The following is an 11,128-nucleotide window of genomic DNA, read 5'->3' on the forward strand; positions in this document are numbered from 1 at the left end:
TGTATAAAAATAAATAAATTCACTTAATTATAGAAGCTGGCTTGTTTTGCACAAAATTTTATTAACCAGTTAATTTTAAAGTGAAAATTGTATACTTGTTTAAAAGTGATTTTTTAAAAATTACTATATAAGTATTAAGATTATGTAAAAGAAAAAGAAATAGTATTATATGATATGTTAGTAATGAACTTCTTGTAATATGGTAACTCCAGTAAATGCTCTTTAGAAATTAGAGAGACCTGTATAATGTGCTGTAAAGCTTTTCTACTTTGATTTCTGGCAGGCGTGATGTTGTATAGCTATATGCATTCTAATCTCCAGGTATTTCAGACCATTTCAGCTTTTAATGTATGTATATAAAAAGTACCAGAATGTCCTGTTGTTTATACTGGAAGAAGCTGAGGATATGTTACATTATTTAACACACATGTTAAATGCCGTTACCTTAGAGCTGTCTAAAGTGGGCTGTACCCAAAGTCAACAAAGTCAACAAGAAACCAGCAGGAGCTTTTCCAACTGAGATCAGTGGCTTTTGCACCACACCGTGTACGATTCGGTCTTTCTTCTGGGCCAGCACAGCTGCAAGACTGAGTTTTGCACCTAACAAAGCTCCTCTTTCAGGGCAAGTTTTGTGAAGCTGACTGGAAGCACCACCTCGACCGCTTTTACTGCCTTCCCTCCATGTTCCATCTGTTTCCAACAGGCCTGAAAATGTTGTGAGATAGCCCCACTTCTGAGTCACTGTTCTTTTTTTTTTTCTGGAGATTGGATTAAGAATATATATTTTTTAAGAGTTATAAATTTTTCTTTTCTTGTAAGTTAATGCCCTCTGAGATGACATGTACTGCTTCAGGAGACTTCTAAAGCTTTTTCATTTTCTTTAGTGGCTGGGTAGCCAGTACTTCATTTCGGTTGACACTTCCCATCCCCTGAAGTGAGATGTGTTTATGCTTGTACAACAGGAGGAGGTCAAGGTCTCTCTATGTGTGCAGAGATGTTCTAAGGAAAAAAAACGATCAGGTTTAGAGCTTTCCATACCTTGGCCTCTGTCTCTTCAAACATTTGGCAGTCTGTCTGTTCATTCCCCTTAAAAGAAATTAGGGATCCTATAATCGTGATGCGTAGTACTATATTGCTGTTCTGATTTTTAAGGTACTTTCTAAAAACTCTCGGATTAGGCACTGAATTTTCTACTCTGAATGGGATTGAGGCTTGCACTGAAATTAGAGTAGGAATTTATTTTGTGGAACACCAGAGTAATCAGTCCTTAATTTTTACCAGAGTTCCAAGAGGTAATCTGTACAGATGAAAGAATTAAGGCTGGGAAGTTGTTACTTCTCTGTTTCTCAAAGGCAACAGTAGAGTTTTCTGATATCAAGCCTTTTTATTCAATCAGTTGTATTAACTTAAACAGATTTTATTTGAATCCAACCAATGGAATTTTACCATGAGGTAAGCAAGTGTGTGCTTCAAGTATCAAAATCTGTGGGTAGACTCTTGGTTCTCTCTCTCTCTCTTTTTTTTTTTTTTCTTTCTGCCAATATTCCAAAATGTTATTTCTGGACAATTAATTCTTTTCCCATCCTGTTTTTCTTTTAATGGCTGGATGATAAACCTGTAGAGGAATACTGCACAGTATTCAGTGGGGAGAGACAAACAGCCTAAGAGAGCTCTGACAAAATGTTGTAAAATTTGCTGTCCTCTTGCAATTAAAGATCAGCAAACCTCAGATACCAACATATGAATTTATTAGAAAAAGAAGTGTCTGGTGGCCTTTCAGTAGTGAAAACAGTTCACTGGAAGTCACTCGGCACACCTTAATATTACATGAAGCTGTATAAGTAGGCAAAATTTCATTATGATCTCAATACCATACCTTTTAAAAAAGCATCTTTCATAGAATCACTGTCTCAAGCGACAGCATTAATTGATCTATTTTGTTTTACTTCATTTTATTTGTATTTTTGGTGTCTAAAAACTTTTCTACCGCAATTCCACTTCAAATATTCGAAGTCTTGCTTGAATTTGCATGTCTCTATCACTAGGTAAAGTGCTTAGTAAAGGACATGTTGAAGGAGCCAGCCTTCATAACAGTGCAAAGCCATCATCTTGTGAATGTTGGGCCAGCTCGGGGGGTCTCTTGAGCTTCACATACGGAACTGGAGGTGACTAATGAAAATCACTCTCCAATTGGGGAAATTATACTTCTGAAAGAGAAATGTTCCCAAAACTGAAACTCCAGATTGAGTTACATAGCTGTAGAAAATAAAATGACATGACTGCAAGCTGAAGACATGTCCACTCCAAAATCTAGATTTTTTTTTTTTTCTATCTAAGTAAGTGACAAATATTTCTAACTTGGTGTCCCTTTTTAGTTTTTTTCTCCACCCGGAACCTAAGACCCCAAAGTCACAGATGAGCCTTGTGATGTAAATATCAACCCATTTTCTTGCCAGTGAAGGATGAGCAAATGTAGATGCACTATTGGGTCGTGCTTGGCCTTTCGCCTTGATTTCAATGAAGTTATTTTTATGAATGTTTAAACTGTGCCGATAGGTGGAATCCACACTGATTAACTGGGCCACCCATTAGATTCAAAAGGAAAATCCCAGACAAATCAAGATTACCCTTTAAATGATAACACATGTTGCTGTAGCAGAAAAAATACAAACCCTGACTTGTGCATTTTTGCTTGTCAGTGTACCTTGAACTGTAGTATTCATCCAAATATCTCCACAGGAGCTATGTACTTTGGAATATGCTTCCTGTTCTGCTGCTATGAACCATTTCACTGCTAGCTTTATACACATACATGTGGTTTGACATGGTCTAAAGCATTATACTGTATTGCTAATATGCTGTTCTTGTAAATGTGTGCATTTAATATCTGACTTGTTTAACACTTTACTGATATTTTTTAAAATATATTTCTTTTTTTGGGAGGGTGGCTGTGGGAGGGCAGATTTCCTAGTAGTACTGTGATTATTATTATTTTTGTTTTTGAAACAATATGAAGGTGGAAAATGCAGAAAACAACTATACTGTGATGATTTTTTTATGTTTTAGAAACAGTATTGCCCTTTTCTGAAGTATCCACAGTATTATTTAAAATAATTCAATAAAAATCATAACCTCCAAGGTTTATGCAACATTTTGAACACAGAAAGATTCTGTTTGGTTTTCAAGGGCACAAGATTTCATACATTTTTGTTTTTAAAAATTAAAGAAAATGGGCAAAACTTATTCTGTGTATTTTAGTTTATATCTTTGTATTTTATAATACCCTTACTTGACAAATGAAATAAGCACAAGTATATTGTTAAAGCAGAAATGTGTCCCTCAATTTTAAATTGGGAATTTGTCAATGAGGAAATTAAGTCATTTGAGGTCACACAATAAATCTGTGGCTGAAACAAACTGAACTGAAGTATCCTGATCTCATAAGTTAATGTCACTTTTACTTATCATATCCATGTTGCCATGGAAAAGGGAAGATCGGCCGCTACTTTCTGAATTCCCCCATACTTCCCCCCTTGTGACTGCGTTTTTCTGGGCCCTGCTTTTTCAGCAATGTTAGAAAAGCCGTGGAGAGAGCCAGCTCAGAAACCAATCTAGCTGAAACCTTACCCAATAAAAACATACATTTAGCTCTTTGTAACTGTCCATAATGTTTATAACCTGGCCTTACAGATATTAGGGCTGAAGGGAGGTACGCTGCAAGATAAATACCATCTTCCAACTTCTGCATATGTTATGGATTAACATGATTAAAGGTGAGAATTTGAGGGAGGAGTAGCAGATCTCTTAATTTTAAAAGGATCTGTTCCTTCTACTTTTTTGACCTTTGATCACTGAGAGCTGCAACCAATGCCAGCCATGTCTAGCACTCCTTCAGCTCATCTGAATTCCAGTCACAGTCACACCTGTTTTGTTTGCTGGCCCTGCTCACACAGACTGTACAATGCTCTGCTTGAGCTTTCAAGCTAATTTTGTGCATCTGTGACCTTCAACTGCCTTGACCATCACCTGTGTTTGTCCACCCTGTGAAAAGCATTGCCTTGAGCTTTGTTGTTGATACCAGCAAACAGAAGTACATGCATTGTCGTAAGTGGAAAAAAAATTTTTTTTGAATGTTCTGAGGAATCTCTTGCCTCTAATTGTTTCTAGGGCTAATATAAGATATACAAGAAGCCTTGGTCAGGCCCATTTTCCACAAGATGTTTCTTGTGGGAAGAAGGTCCTGGCTACTGTGGTATTTCAATTAAACAAGAAGAGAAGCATAAAGGCAGCTGAGAGTCCCTTGCTATAGATGGATGGTGACAATATTTGGGATATGCTTTCAGTTTCTGTCGGCTTGCTATTAATGTAGTCAGTCAGCCAACTCCCAGTACTTACTACAACACAAAGAGGCACAGCATCCTTTCCTAAACTTTAAAGTAAAACAATTTATCAGGAAATCTGAGAGCTCTGGCTGATCTCTTTCTATTTAATTGATCACACCCATCATAGTACACTCAGATGAATCATTCTTCTCTTCTTCCCAAAGGGCTAAAAACTGCAGTTAAGCCATGCCATGCTCAGAAGAGCAAACCGCAGCTACTCAGGCAGACACCTCCAGGGCCAATTCTAAGTTTGGTTGCAGCTAGTGACGTGGAATTTTGCTGTGCTCTGATCAGCACTGGCACCAGGAAGTCCTGGCATCCCGTGCACAAGTGAGAGGTAGAAATGATTAAGACAACACAAACCATTTAAAATGGATGCAGCCAAGACATTGCACCACTTGTGCTTTCACGCGTTGGGAGGAGGTATAATGTCATTATTTGCACACAGCGGGAGACATCAGGGCTGTTTATGTGTTTATATCCTTCCATCTTTGAATCAACACAACTGGGCTTGTCAGCAGGAGCAAATTTTGCTGGGTAGTTAGTGGATCAGAGGCTGCTGCCAAGCACCATGCTGTGCTGAGCTCTGTTTCAGTGGGGATGACAAAACACTGTTATTCTTTCTAACCAAGCCCTACTCAGCTTGCCCCCAAATTAATTCAGAAGAACAAATGCATGAACTTCAACAGAAATGTACCCAAGAATATTCTTGGGCTTTATCAGCCTGCAGGCTTGTTGTTTTTTTTCCTTCCATTTTCCAGTGAAATGGGTTTTGTTGTCTGTGTTGAAATACTAGCAAATAAAAACAAAACATATAATGCTCTGTAGGTCATTAAGTGGAAGCGAAGAGAGTAATAGAATCAAGCTAAAAATCTTAGGACCCAACCAATTTCTTCCTGTCAATGAGGAAAGCACTCTGTATCATAAGTGATACTTAATCAGCTTTCATCTACCTATTTTTAGATACTCTTCAGAAAACAAACCCATGATATGTTTAAAAGTCCCTGCTATCAAGTTTTTGCTTCAGATTTTATGGAAAGTATTTTTGGGCTCTTCTAGAACGTACTTCTCTCCAAATTTTAGTGCCTACTGTTTCTGTGGCAATTACTGCTCCCCTTCTACACATTTTTCTTCAATGCAATTTTCTGCTTTTACAGTAGAAGAAGGGAAAGTGATGGCATTGGAGGTTACTGGCTGCTTGAATTAATTAAAAGTAATTGACAGCACATGATATCCATGATGGAGAAAGAAAAGGAAAGCAGTACAAGAGGAGGTAGGGAGATACTGCTGCTTGGGAGTAAGAGGGAAAGGAGTATAAATGAAACGTTATGGATGATTGCTGGGTGCTACACACCTTTTTTCACTTGGAGCTGATACCATGAATGCACTGCCTGTGATAACTTCTACCTTCATCAAGGATGTATCAGGTTGGAGTTGTGCAGTGTGAGTTGGATGATAGGCTTTTGTCTCAATTATTTTTCTGGTATTGTAGCTTCTATGATATTGGAGGCTTTTGTGTGCTATTGATCTGAGCTGGCAAAACTGTTGTAGGATTTGGACTAACAGAATATGCAGACTGTTTCTCAGTTACTCCTGCCTCTGCTAAACCCAATCCCTGGAGGTTCCTCCATTGTCTGTCCCACCCATGCAAGGTTCAAACTGTAAGTCTGCATTATGTCCTACAATGCTGTTACTGCTTTAAAATTCCTAGTTACTTAAATCATTTGAACAAGTTGCTCTGCATCTCTCTAGAAACCTTTCTACTGAATGTACTGAGAATCTTGCATGTTCATGCTGGAAACTGTCACACCTGGCTTGGCATGATCCTGTTACACACTCCTTGTCTGTATGGACTGAGATGTCTTTTGAGTTATTGTGTAGAGATGTAGTAAACACGAGCTTTATGTATTTAGCTGAAGGAGTTTAATCTATCTGTGCCTTTATAGACTGTGTGTCCCTTGTATAAAAAAAAAAATCAAATGTTATAATAGGTAATTTTGTATTGAAAATTAGTAGTTCTGTTTTGGGAAATAATGTAATAATGTCCAGGTAGGATGGAGTGAAAGCACAGCACTGAGGGCACTAAATCTGCTACTGTAACTCTAGACTGGTTATTAAAATATAAGCTTGTGACATACCTTCATGGACTCTTAGAACTGCCTATGAAATACTAAAACTCAGTGAAGTTAGTACTTTTCACATCTGGGAATGTTGCTTTCTTTCAGCAGCTACCATTCTTTGTTCAGATAGAGCCAGCTGAAACAGATTTTTCTTGCCTTTTTAATTTGACCTAAATTTTGGACTTCTGCTAGCTGAGGGAGAACTAAAACTTGAGAAAATAGCTTATGTAGCTTGCAGCCCCTGTGCTCAGCTATGATGTGATGTCGAGGCATTCCCTGGGGAAGGTTTCTTTTTTTGGTGTGGAGTAGAAAAACAATGGTTAACAGCCTCCTCAGCTGTAAGGTGCTCTAGAAAGGCATCTGGTAATGACGCTTCTGTGGTGCAGTGGGGACACCTTTTGGTTGGAATTGCTCTAAACCTGATGACCCTACGAGATAATATTAAAAACGACTTACATACCCACTGCTTGCAGAAAGCAAGTAGAGGTGAACTCTATCACTGCCTCTTTCTACTTCTTTACGTATACTTGATAGGTGGTCTGCTGTCAGCACTTCAGATCCTGCTTTGCCAGGCCCTCCTGCAGTTCCACCCGGTTTTGTTGCAGCTCCCATTCCGTCGAAAGATCTGGCTTCCAGGCCGTTAGGTGGCAGCACGTGCCAGCAAAAAATCTCCCTGTCCCCACAGCTCGGCAACAAAACCGGGCTCGCGGAGCCAACGGAGCTTCCTTTGCAGCCCAACCGGCACGTGAAACTGCATTTACGTTCTTTACGGAGAAGGTATATTACAATTTATTTCTAAAAATATGAAGCTGCTGCTGTGAAGCTACTTATTTCAGTGTGACAGCGATTGTTTTCCTTTTTAAAATAATGGGGAGTAACGTGTGCCTCAAGGAAGAGTAACAACCCATATCGTCCTGTGGGAAAAAGAAGGTGGATGTGCAGTGTTGAATTTTTTTCTCAGTGATTCAGAAAGGCATTACTATGTGCCTGATTTATTGTTTTAAACAACTGCTGGTCTTCTCCAGAAAAATTCTTTCTGTGTCATTTTCTCTGGAAACAACTAAGTTGTAATCAAATGCTAAACAGAGAAGAATAGAATAAAGTGCCATACTCTGCACTGAACAGACCAATCTTGAGCAAAGAATCAATTTACCAGAAACAGGCAGCGAATGCAGCAGTGTGGCTTTCTTAATACCTGTGGAAACATCGCCAGTGTGATCACTTCTGAAGTTCTGCCCTTACCTGTGTCTGAGGTGATCAAACTCATAGCTCAACTAAAGCCTGAGCTTAATTCTTAGAATAATTCTATCTTTTGAAGCCACAGTAGGAGGTGTTTGTAAATATTTATGGTAAGACACTTAGCAACAAGCTGTGCAAGTAAATCACACAGTTACATTGTCGGAGTGATTGAGCTGTTTCATTACTGGCCTTTGCTGGAGGTGTCTTCTAAGGATGCTACCAGAGACAGCTGCCATACCTACACTGCAACTGTCAGTTGGAAGCATTAGCTAGGCTTACATCCTGCAGATTGTTTCCATGCTTCCCCAAAACCTTTGCTGTCAAATCGCTGTTTAGAATTAAATATTTGTAATCCTCAAATTCTTGGAATGAATGTGAAATAGATGGCCTTCTACATGTAAGTAATTATACTCCAAAGTAATTTCTGGGTTCAGGATTGCTTGTGTCCCCATAGATAGTCATACATTTTGATGCCTACAGCAATGTTAGTAACTATTGTAGGATCACTGCTTTCTGCCTATTAGAAGAACTGTAGGCTGTATCACCCAAGGTAGGAGGGCAAGCATACTGTCCTGCATCCAGCGCTGTTAAAATTCAGCAAGAAATATTTTTGATGCAGTCACTCATCTAATTTGAATTTTCTTCAAGTTAGAAGCATAGAATCACTTGGGTTGGGAGTGACCCTAAAGCCCACTCAGTTCCAACCCCCGCTGTAGGCTGGTTACCACCCACTAGACTAGTCTGCCCATGGCCCTATCCAGCCTGGCTTGGAACAGTCCCAGGGATGGGCACCCACAGCTTCTCTGAGTAATGTGTTCCAGTGCCTCACCACTTTCATGCTGAAGAATTTCTTCCTTATATCTAAGCTAAACCTACCCTCTTCTAGGTTAAAATCATTTTATTCTTAAATTAAGTTAGAGTTGCCATGTGAAGAATTGTAGAAAACTGTTGCAGGTTGGTAGAAGTAGCTGCATTGCTTGTGTTAAATTTCTCAGTATCAGTTAAAACTGCTCTTTGGCTTTCTCCGTTCCTCTCCTACCTCCCTCAAAAAAACTGTTAATGCTTCCAAGTTTAATACTGGGATGGAGCCCTAAGCATATTCAGATAATCTGAATTGTTTTGTCACCTCTGAATAAGATTTTTTTTTGTCAAATATAAATATGTATTCCTTACAAATTTCACATGAAAAGATAATTACAGTATAGTTCTGAATAAAAAGCCTGATGTGCAATCATAAGAAGGCCTTCCTTCCATTACTGTTAATAAACAACTGTAAAAGTTGGTGACTATTTAAAGCTCCGAATTTACTCTGCCTTCCTCCTGACGAGCCTGCACGTTGGTTCTGACGTGCAGACTGACAGCTTCATGGCATTTTGGAATGTTCCAACTGCACTAAGTATGTGGTACTATTTATTTTAGTACCCCCTTTCCCACAACAGCCACTGACTCACAAGAAAGAGCTAGGAGCAATATTTGGCATTTGCTTCCTGTGCAGTACAATTTTCCTGGTTCATTAACCTTCTTTATGTAGATGTAAATTCTGAGCCTGCCATAGTTATTTCTGGGGCGCGTGTCAAAACAAGATTTGTCTGTCTAAGCAACGTTTGCTTTTGAAAATGTTTAAAATTGCTCCAGCAATTTTGTCTTTTAGAGCAAATTTTTTTAATGTATATTAAGCTATGTTTATGTCATGAAATTCAGATCTCCAGCACCATTGAAGTGACTTGTAGAAGAAAAGCAGGAGACAAAGGAGAGCCTATGAAGCCCTAATTGTGCAGTGCTATCCTGCACCTGTATTACCAGACAGTGCTTGCTTCTGCTTATACAACACAGCTTTACTGCAGAATGATGGAAGCAGAACGTAAGCTCTGTTGTCACTTGTAAATAACTATGTACATACAAGCATATGTAGAGAATGAGAGTTTTATTTCCATCAAATCAGAAAAGGCTCTAATATGTCTGTATTTCTCTGTGCATGATACAAAATACAGACAACTGAATTCTGTCCTCATTTCTGCTACGGATCCCCTGTGTGACTCTAACAGATGAGTGAAGGGAGAAAATTTGCATGGAAACCCATAGCTCTTCTGATACTGCTGGATTCTGTACAGCTCTTTACTTAGAAGAGGCTTTAGTTTATCCTAATTCATATAAGAAAGTTTTTAAGCCTGTGTGCTGAATGCACAATGCTGCTTGTGAATGTGCTGAAAGCCAGGGTGTTCTCTACTAAGAGAGTAGCATAGAGATCTGCCCCTTGGCATTCTAGAACCAAGAACTTTGTTTGCATTGAATTTATGATTATTTTTCTTTTGAGAATGAAGGTATTGATCTATAGCTGGGGACTTCTTTCAAGTGATCTCCCATAAGGAGCAAGATTATGCATTAAATGTTATTCATAACATACACACCAAGGAGAATGAAATGCAGATGTGAGCAAGTCAGAAGTGGTAAATTAAAAAAAAATAGGATAACTATCAGTGATGGACTTATATTTTTTTTTTTTAAAGGATCTGCTTTTTTTTTTTTTTTTTTTTAAGCCATGTTTACTGATAAAAAGAAAGCACTATGTTTTAGGACATAGAACTTCTGTCATCACTGAGACCTTACTCACCAGGGGCTGGTTTTATTGTTCCCCCAAATATCTCTTCTACTTTTTTCCCCTTATGTTGTGCCAAGAATTGAATAGAGAAGAGGGGAGGGAGAAATACTTCAGCCTGTTTTGCTGTTATTTTTCAGGATCTCACCAGTCTTGCCTCTGACGCAAGCTCTATCTTTCTACACCAGTGGATGTTTCTTAGAAGGGATGATGCTCAGCACAGGCAGCTTTCACTTCTGCCTGATACACACTTGTTTTGCCCAGGGCTCACCACGTATTAATACTTCTTCCCTCCCTTCTTCCTTGCATTAAGAATTAGATCTTCAGTGACCTCACTCTCAAAAGCACCAGACAGTCCAGCACATGTGTCAGTCCTCTGGTATGCTAGACTGAATCTCCAGATGCTACCAATGTGTAATTGGATTTGTTTCATCTCATTTTCTATCATGATGCTAAAACTCGACTATTGCTCTAAGTTTAGGACTCATTTTGGTTTTTCTAGTTGCCTGACAAGAATATTTTCAAAGCAATTGGAGGCCAAGATAGAAGGAAAATGGTGCCTCTAAAGTTAGGCATTACATAGTTTTTTCCCTGTGATATAACTTATTCTCAGTAAAACAAGTTGCAAAAATCTGAAAAAGTGAAAGATGAACATAGAATCACTGCTTCCTTTCTTGCCTACTGAGCCAGATCTTCACTTTGTCTTTCTATGGTGCTCTATGGATTACTACATTATGCAGTCTGGATTTCAGTTGGAGTTATATTCTCCATATCAATGTAAAATAATCTTA

Source organism: Meleagris gallopavo, chromosome 14 (assembly GCF_000146605.3).
Source record: "Meleagris gallopavo isolate NT-WF06-2002-E0010 breed Aviagen turkey brand Nicholas breeding stock chromosome 14, Turkey_5.1, whole genome shotgun sequence".
NCBI lineage: Eukaryota > Metazoa > Chordata > Aves > Galliformes > Phasianidae > Meleagris > Meleagris gallopavo.